Below are 9,886 nucleotides of genomic sequence, written 5' to 3' on the forward strand. Positions count from 1 at the left end.
AAACCTACATTATTATTCACCAGGAAACGTGGTCAAACTGAGCGAAGAGACTGGGCACCTGTGCAGGACGTCAAATGCTGCAATTCGCTAAGCCAAAGAACCCAGTTTACTGGTTAAACCCTAAACCTACATTATTATTAACCAGGAAACGTGGTCAAACTGAGCGAAAAGACTGGGCGTCTGTGCAGGACATCAAATGCTGCAATTTCCTAGGACCCAATTTACTGGCTAAACTCTACTCTACACTTACGATTAACATTGGCAAGCTGAGAATCCCTACGCAATCTCGGGCAGGGCACATTTTAACACCCACCATGTGTGTGAACACTCATGTGGATAATGTGCATTCTCCGGGAATCCTCAGAGAGGCCCACAGCTCGAGACACCACCAGGTAATTCAAACACATCCTTAAATTGTCTCTGTGGGGTTCTCGAACTTCCCTCTTAACCTATGGTATGCATGTATATTCAGGTCCTAGACGTAATATGTCCTGTGGGACCAACGGGCGAGACGTCAGGTCTTACTGGTACACTTTTAACTGGGAACCAGGCTGGTCCTTGGATTGCATAAATCTCTAAGGATGCCTGTCATACGGAACCCAGCATACAACAGTTGCCCATGTTAGTCAGCAGTTAGCAGGCGAGACATCAGGTCTGCGCCTACATTGTCACTTCCCTTGATGTATCTCACGGCAAAGTTAAACTGCTGCAAATACAGTGTCCAGTGTGTCAATCTTGCATTCGCCGTCTTAGTCGTGCTAAGACTAGCGCGTGGCATATGATCAGTTTCCAGAGTGAATGGTGCTCCATATAAATAATAGTAATATTTCTTAACGCCATCAACTACGGCTAAGAGTTCCTTCTCAACAGTACTGTAATTCCTCTCAGCGGGTTTTAGCATACGGCTGTGGTATGTGTAACTTGCAATACTTTGGTGATAGAAACTCCGTGTACAAACAGCTAGTTAAGGAGTTTATTACGAGCTCACAACAATGCAGTAACGCCCTCTGCCCAGGCTTGGACTCTGGGAAAGCGTGCTAGGTCAGCAAGTTTAGTGGGGGGATGTATGCATTGGGGGGGGGACATATATACATCGGGGGTAGACATATTATAGGGGGGGTACACTACTCCCCCGGGTAGCTGAGATGGTGTCTCCTGACACCAGGAGGTATATGGTGTTTGATTATATTACTAAGGCAGGGTCGGGGAGGTTTGTACAAGGGATAAGTATGATGCAGGGGCAGTAGGGGAGACATGGCCATGTTTAGGGAAGGTAATTAGAAGGATATATACATATAAGATATACAAGGATTAATTGATGGGTATGTGCCCAGTAAGGGTTGAAAGTACACATTGACATAATGGGGATTATACAATAATATCTTGATACATGATAAACAAGGAGTAGATATGAGAGTTCTTTTGTTTTTCTTCGTTCTTTTTTTATTTTGTTAGTTTCTGTAGGATACACTGTCACTCAATAATGCATTAAAGAAATACCATCATTTTCAAGTAGGAAGAGTTCTGTTCACAGTTTTGTTAATTGTCAGATGGCATTGGTAGTCACTGAATGTGAGGGCAATAAGTACGAGGAGTTTCTACGTCGTGTGTAGGGCGTACTAGGCCTGTAGCGACTCTGATTTCTTGGAGTCGGCGTTCCATTTTCCTGACACAACAATGCACTGCACATATGATGAGTAGAAAACCTATGAAAGCGATAACCACAGGGGAAAACACAAATGTTGGATGAACTCATGAATGGCTGAAGGCCAGAGAAAATTGATCCATAATGAAGTTACTGTCATTGAGCAATGTTAGCATGCACAAGTTAGGGAAGGTGACGGTAATGTTGGCAGATGGCAGGGTTGAAGGCATGTCGAATGTTTGAAAGATGTCATAGGAGTGTTTACGGACAGCTTGGTGATAGCGAGTGGCGTAAGTGAAGATGGACTCTGATTTGAAGGTACAATAGTCTGGTGCTTTGTAGAGACCACTAGCGGAGACGGATCGAATCGAAGAACCAGGACACATGATTGTGACAGAGATGAGAACAGCAAAGAAGAAGTACTGGACATAGTTGAGGTGAGGATGGTGGACCGGGAGTTCAGGAGCTGGTACAAAGGAACAGGCCGAGTAGATGGAATGGTTGCGACCTAAAGCAGACTCACAGGGTGTAGCGGTGCTAGGGAAGATAGCGAAAAGGTGGGCAGCACAGAGACAAGAGGTTGGAGTAAGGGAGGAACAATTCTGGAGGTCTGTGGAAGAAAGGAAGGACACTGAAAGATGATCATGGGAGAGGAGGAAATATTCTGAAGGAACACATACCTGTAACATAGTGTGTTGGATTTTGATGACTCGGTATTGGGATTCTAGGGCTGAAGCTAAATGAGCGAGATCAGATTTGAAGCCAGAAATGTCACGGGCTGTAACAACGCCAAACAAACCACTTAGAATCTCACCTCCGAAGTCGAAGAGACCTCGTTTCACACGTTACGACCAACGGGTGTCTGAATGGAAAATGTGTCATGGAGCTCGGTGAATTTGTTACTTATGTATTGCAATTGCCAGGAGAATGGTAGGAAAAGGTTATAGAGATACTGATTTGGGTTGTGTGTCCCCATGATGGCCGTGAGATGGGTCTTGATTCCGTGGAGCTGGTGCGCGTAGGCAGGTAGGGCAATGGCTATGTCGGCCAGGGGTGCAAGATCGTTGCGCAGGGAGACTACCTCCCCTCCTGAGCCGACCAAGGCCCCGGGATGTACTCCACCATCGTCCTGACCCGACCCAGACCCCAGGAGGGTCAGCACTGCCAGCAGGGAGATCGCTAACATCGTAGCTAGAAAATCAGGGTAGAGTTAATGAGAGGTCCTGAAGAGGTTGATGGGCAGAGCGCAGTTTCGACTGATATTGATTGGTTGATGAATGAGTAGGTGTAGGTGGAGATGAAGGAGATTGAGGGATGTGTGGAGGGGAAGAGGGGTCAGGAGGTTGTGTAAGTGACTCTTCCAACATGAGGCCACGGGGTGCTCGCTTTAAGTCATCGACGTGGACCCATCTGGTGTCCTTAATGGACATGTCCTGGAGGTGAAATTTGTTGCCTTGTTGAGTGAGGACGCGGTGGGGCCCTGTAAATTTGTCATCCAACTTAAAGGAATGCATATGGCAATGAGCAAAGACAAGATCGCCTACATTCATAGTGATAGGAGAGGCAGATTTATGTTGGTGCTGCAGCATGTCCTCCTGAGAGGAAGCCAAAGTGGATTGGACATACTGGTGGATTGTCTGGAAGTTGGCCAATTTTAGTTTAACATAATCATCCATGTTGTAGAAGAGTTCTGGCTTTGAGGATAAGAGAGAGTATGGGAGGTCCTTGTCAAAACCAAAGAGGACGAAGAAGGGAGATTCGGCAATGGATGCATTGATGGAGCTATTGATTGAGGATGCCACTTGGGGAACCCAGTCATCCCAGGACGAACTATGGGAGCCTAGATGTCTAAGGCACTCTAAGATTTTTTGGCTGTGGCGTTCTACAAGGCCATTGGAAGCCGGATGGTTAGGCACGACATTGCACTTACTGATATGAAAGCGGCGACAGATCTCATCTAGAAGGCTATTGTTAAACTCTGTACCGTTGTTAGTAAGAATGGTATGAGGAGTACTGAACGGGCAAATTACGTGATCTATAAAGGCACGTGCAACGCTCTTCGCAGTAATGTCAGAGAGGGGTACAAGGACACAGTAGCGGGAGAAGTGGTCGACCGCTATGAACAAGTACTCAGCGCCGGATTCCATGAGAGGTAGTTTTAAGAGATCAATTGAGACAGTTTCCCATGGTCGTGATGGGATTGGGTATTGTAAGAGCGGTGCAGGTAAGCCGGTTGATCCTTTGTGGCGGTGGCAGGAGAGGCAAGAGTCACAGTGGGCATTGATATCGCGGCGCATGGTTGGCCAATAGTATTTGAGACGTGCTTGGTGCAAGCATGTTTCTTTACCTGGATGGGAAGCTTGAGGGGTATTATGAACTATGTGAAGAACCGTTGGTATCAGGGCAGTGGGGACAACAAGTTGGCGTACTTCGTGATTGGGCATGTCTTTTCCTGTTAGTAGTGTTGTCCTGTACAAGAGATCATCATCTAGCATGAACTCATCTAGTGATACTGGCAGAGTAGGTAAGGTCAAGGCATCGCTAGATTCTAGAAAATAAATGACTTTGGACCATATGGAGTCTTGGCGCTGAAAGTTTCGAACAACTTCTGACATTAGTGTAGTGTTCTCAGTTACTTTGGGCTGCAGTGATGTTATAGCTGCCGCTACGTGACGTGATAGTGCGTCTGCGACTACATTCAACTTGCCTGGTACATATGGAAAAGTGGGATTGAAGTCCTGGATGATGATGGACCATCTAGCTAGCCTACCTGTTAGGTTGCGGTTCTTGAACAAATCACATAGTAGAAGGTGGTTTGTTTGGATATGCACTGGATAACCATAGACTATATCTCCGAAATGTTTCAAAGACCAGACTACCGCTAGCGCTTCGAGATCTGTGACACTGTAGTTACGTTCAGCGGTTGTAAGGGTGCAACTAGCATATGCTCTTACGCACTTCCTTGATACTTCATCGAGTTGCATCAAAACGGCACCAAGTCCAGTGCCTGAGGCGTCTGTGCAGAGAAGGAAGGGTTTGATATAATCAGGGAATGCTAGAACAGGGACATTTACAAGAGCTGTCTTTAGCTTTTGGAAAGCCTGTGACTGGTCGTTAGTCCAAACAAAGGACACATTCTGCTTGAGTAAGTGGGTTAGAGGAGGAGCGATCTTTGCATAATCTTGTGTGAATCTACGATAATAGCCACTGAGGCCCAGGAAACTTCGTACAGCTTCGGTAGTGGTAGATTCTGAGAAGTTAATAATCGCCTTAGTTTTATCTTCATTAGTATGAATGCCTTGTGCATCTACGACATGGTCTAGGAATTTGATTTTCTTTCTCAGGAAGTCACATTTACTGAGATTGATTTGCAGGCCTGCGAGCTGGAGGCGTTCAAAGACTTTGTGGAGCTTGGTAAAATGGTCAGGGATGGATTTACTCACAACAATTATATCATCTAGGTAAGCAAAAAGAGAGCATCCCATCATACCGCTGAAGACTGAATGGATAAGTCGCATGAACACAGAAGGAGCATTTCTCAGACCAAAAGGGAGTCTCTTAAACTGAAAATGTCCGGAAGGGGTGCTGAAGGCTGAAACTAGGCGAGAGGACTCTTCCATTTCGACCTGCCAGTAACTGCTGAGGAGGTCTAGAGATGAAAAGACTAAGCCATTTTCACCAAGGGATTCTAGCAAATCAGTGAGGACGGGTAACGGGAAACGGTCTGGAAAGGTGACAGAATTGACCTTACGATAGTCAACTAGCCTACTGGTCTAAAGTTGTCATCCTTCTTTGGTACTAAGAAAAGTGGGCTATTCCATGGACTGACAGAGGGTTCAATAATGTCCTGGTCTAACATGTTCTGTACCATTTTATCTGTTTGCTTTCTCTGCCTGTGAGGTAATCGATACACTGGTATGTAAATTGGCTGAGTTCCTGGTAGTAGTTCAATCGTATGTTTGACAAGGTCTGTTCTGCCCATCAGTTCACCGGGTAAGGCAACCACGTTTCTGTACGAGGTCAGAAGGTCGAGGAGTTGTGGCGTATTTTCTGGGAAATCCGTGCAAGTGAGATGTGAGAGCATATCGGGTGAATATGTTGGCGCAGATCCCGTAGAGTTAATAGTACATACACCAATTGGCGTACTATCATCAGTCTGAATAGTAGGAATTGAGGAATCCTGGCACACCATTATGGCCGCTGGGTATACTAGGAAGTCTTCAATCTTTACACCACTTTTAAGTTTTAGTGGAGCATTTGTGACATTGAGGAAGTACAGGTAGCATAAACTGTCCTCTAAGACTGTACACCACACTGACTCATAAGTCAAGCCATTCACACAACACGTCTCAGGTAGTGTTAGTACATCCACTCCTTCTTTCGCACCGGCAACACAAACAGAGACTTTGGTGAACTCATGCGGTAACAAAATTGTGCACGTATTTGTTACTGCTCGTTTCGTCTCTGCGTGTTAGAGAAGATCATTCACAGTGTGTGAGGTAGGTAACTGAGACATGTCTGAGTCAGCGATAGTGTTGTCGGGAGAGGAGGTAAGAGCCATTTCCGAAGGCTGACAGTAGACATTGAGGAATTTATGTCCTTGCTCGTGGTCAGTAAAGGAATGATCTCTGTATTCTCAGATGATGATGGTGGTGGTTTGGGCTGGTCTGGACTTTTTGATAGTGATCGGGACAGAGGTAAGTGAAGGACTGATTTGATCATAAGAACAGGAAGGGGACATTCCATACTATATACTGGGACTCCAGAAATGGCTATACTACCATAGGCAGGTAATAATGCAATGGAGTGTTGTGCCATGGTGGAGAAACCAATAAGGGCATCTGCGGGATACTGCAAGTCATTAGTGACATGAAAGTCAATTGGGATAGGGAGCAAATCTCTGTGTAGTTTGACTTCTAGGGTGACTCTTCCCTTAACCTTAAACTCTGAGCCTTCGACACGACATAGGCGAATGTCTGGTGGTTCTAGGAAACTGACGTGGTTGTGATGTCGTTGAATAATATGTAAGGAATTGTCGGAGATCAGATTTACTATAGATCCTGTGTCCAAGAAGAATGACGTTGGTATGTCACAACTGCATCCGAGAATGACTAAACCCGAGGATGTTATGGGACTAACATGGTGGATGGGGAGTTGGGTTTCTGGTTCTATGTGATATTGGGCCGATACGGGCGTGGCGCTTCCCCCGACTGGTGGCGGTTGAGGTAACAACATTCCTCAGTGGTGTGAGTCGTGCTGAATTTGTGGTATTTGCATTTTGGACGATGGGAGCGGGAAGGCGTACGCTGTCTGGTTTGGGAGTGAGAACGTCCGTACTTACGGTTGCAACTGGATTTTCGATATCCAGAATGACCACAGTGCCAGCAAAGAATCGAAGATTGTCTGTTCCGTCGAATGCTAGATTGCTCACGACCTGCAATAGGAGAACAATGCGTGGCAGGTCTGCCGCGTGTGGTGGGATGGGAGCAAGATTGGTCTGGGGTAGTGGAGGTGTGACAGACTGAGGAAGCCAAGGGTTGGGTGGTGCCTTGACGCGTGTAGTTCGAACCTGTTCTTTCATGAATGGCTTTAGTGACCTGAATAATTTTATCTCCTGGATTGAAACCTATTTCCAAGGCTAGCTTTCACTGTGTAGGAGTAAGCCAGTGAAGGAATCTCAGGTAACCAATTAAGTCAGCAAAGTTAGTGAGTGAAACCACTGGAACGCCATTTTTGTGTTCTAACCATTTCGTGCCTACCAGTAATTGGAGCATCTCGCTACTAGTTGCTTTCATGGCGGCGGCAGCTTCGCGGAGCTTGGCATGTTGTGCTGGGACCCTCAAGTCCTCATCCATTTGGTTTAGGAGATTAATGAATCCCATGAGAGATGCGGTATTTGAATGCTGGCAACAAAGGCTGATGAGTTCCATATGAAAATCAGCAAAGGTATTAATGCTATCGAAATGGCCTGCACGGATCGCGGATCCGATGTCCGATTTGCCGTGGTGCAAGTGACCCATGAGGTAGGCTACTTTGAGCGATTCATCGATAATCTGCCGATTGCGGATGTCGGTTTCGACTTCTCTGAGGAAATCATAGACAGACCAAGTTGGGTCCTGGCCGGTAAATTTGGGACGATTGGCATCGTCGAGATAGATAGACATGGCTGGAAGTGCGGAAGTGGCGGAAGGAGAGGAGTGGGAGAGAGAGAAGGTAGTGGTAGTTAAGGGCGAGCAAGACGGGGTATGAAGTGAGGCAGGAGAGTGAATGATAGGGGAAGGAGTAGAGGTAGAAGAAGGGAGTGTAGAGGTTGGGGTAGAGGAAGAGGTATATGGATTTACGAGTGTAGGATGGGTAGTAAGTGGTTCTGCGGGAAGTGAAACGGGAGTCTGAGGTACAGGTCGGTGGTACTCTTTGCCACTTCTTAAGTGAGTGATCGTGTTAAAGTCGGCAGATGGTGTATGATCAGGTGATGTTTCCGGGTCAAGAGGGCTGGTGTTAAGTGGTTAATGGAAGATGAGATGAAGGATGAAAATGGATATGTAGGTGTAAATGTATAATATAAAGATGAGAGAATGTAATACATGAGTAGGTAAGAAAACGCATGAAGGTGAGGGGATGGAGGTTTTAAATAAAAGGCGAAGGATGAGATGGATAATAAATAACATAGGTGAAGATGAAAAATGGGGTAATGGAAGTGAGATGGAATATTTACGAAATATCCAATCTGTAGAGAAAATCGAGGATAATCTCTATTGAAAGGTAAGGTTTACTATAGTTACACAGTAGAGACGGGATTGACGAGATGTATGACGTGCAGGTGTGGCTGGGTGTAGCGGGGCTGGGGCGGGGCGGGGCGGGGCGGCGCTGGAGGGACAGCTAGTCGGAGATGAGAGTGGCTGGGGACGAGACTGGAGCGATATGTTGGATGAGTCTTAGAAGAGGCGGAACTTTTCGCTGGGCTTAAGTCAAGACAGGAAGAGATGCTCCGATGAGTCACCGGCAGGGAGTTGCGTTCCTAGGAGGCTCACTTAATGCAGACGACATGTGAGGGCAGGGTGTGGCGGCATCGGGGCTGGTGGTGGGGGTGAGGGCAGATGTTGGTACAATGCAGGTGCAGAGTTGTTGAGTTGCAAATTCAGAGAATGGCGGTGGGCAGACAGTGATAAGTGGCACCGTGGGGGCAGGATTGATTATGAGTTCGGAACAGGTGCTGGGAACAGGTGAAACAGGTGAGTAGGTCGGCGATGGTGACACTTGCGGTCAGGAACAAGGTGTGTGGGTAGGGTTGTTTGAGAGGTGAGCAATGGTGAGAGAAATTGTACACCCGGAAGCACAGCCGGTTATTACACCACGAGAGGCACTGAGGAGGGATGAGGCTGTGAGATATGAGATGTTGTGTATCTGTTGGTGTCACTAAATAGTGTAGGAGGCGGTCAGAATCTGATGGTCCGAAACACCGCTGCTACCAAATGTAACTTGCAATACTTTGGTAATAGAAACTCCGTGTACAAACAGCTAGTTAAGGAGTTTATTACAAGCTCACAACAAAATAGTCTGCCCTTCCTGAGTGTCTGCTCAGAACTGACGCAGTAACGCCCTCTGCCCAGGCTTGAACTCTGGGAAAGCGTGCTAGGTCAGCAAGTTTAGTGGGGGCATGTATGCATTGGGGGGGGGGGCATATATACATCGGGGGTAGACATATCGTAGGGGGGGTACATATGCCACTGGGAAGATTCCACCTTCTGATTCTTGCATTAATATGGCACCTATTCCATCTTGTTAAGCATCAGTGAGCAGTATCAAAGGTTTGCTGGAATCAGGCAACTGCAAGATAGGCTTCTTACACAGCATATTCTTAAGGGCGGCAAAAGATCTCTCTTGTGCTTCTCCCCATTCAGTGGTGTTTGGAGCATGTTTCCGAAACACCTCCTACAACTGTTGGGCAATGAGAGCAAAGTTGGGGATAAAACTCCTGTTATACTCCACTAGGCCAAGGAATGCCCTAACCTGTTTCTTGGTCACGAGTCTCGGGGCTTCTCTAACGTTCCTGATCTTGTCACCCTGACACCTGCAGCAATTGTTGCCAACAATATGTCCGAGGAACTCCACCTCACTCTGAGCAATTTTACACTTGCTAGGCTTCACAGTCATGTTGAAACACTTGAGTCTACTGAAGACAATTTCCAAGAGTCTGAGGTGCTCCTCCAATGTGGCAGAATGAACGAGGACATTGTCAAC

Source organism: Coenobita brevimanus, chromosome 104, assembly GCF_032717465.1.
Source record: "Coenobita brevimanus isolate Jiangsu-jjx chromosome 104, ASM3271746v2, whole genome shotgun sequence".
Lineage (NCBI taxonomy): Eukaryota > Metazoa > Arthropoda > Malacostraca > Decapoda > Coenobitidae > Coenobita > Coenobita brevimanus.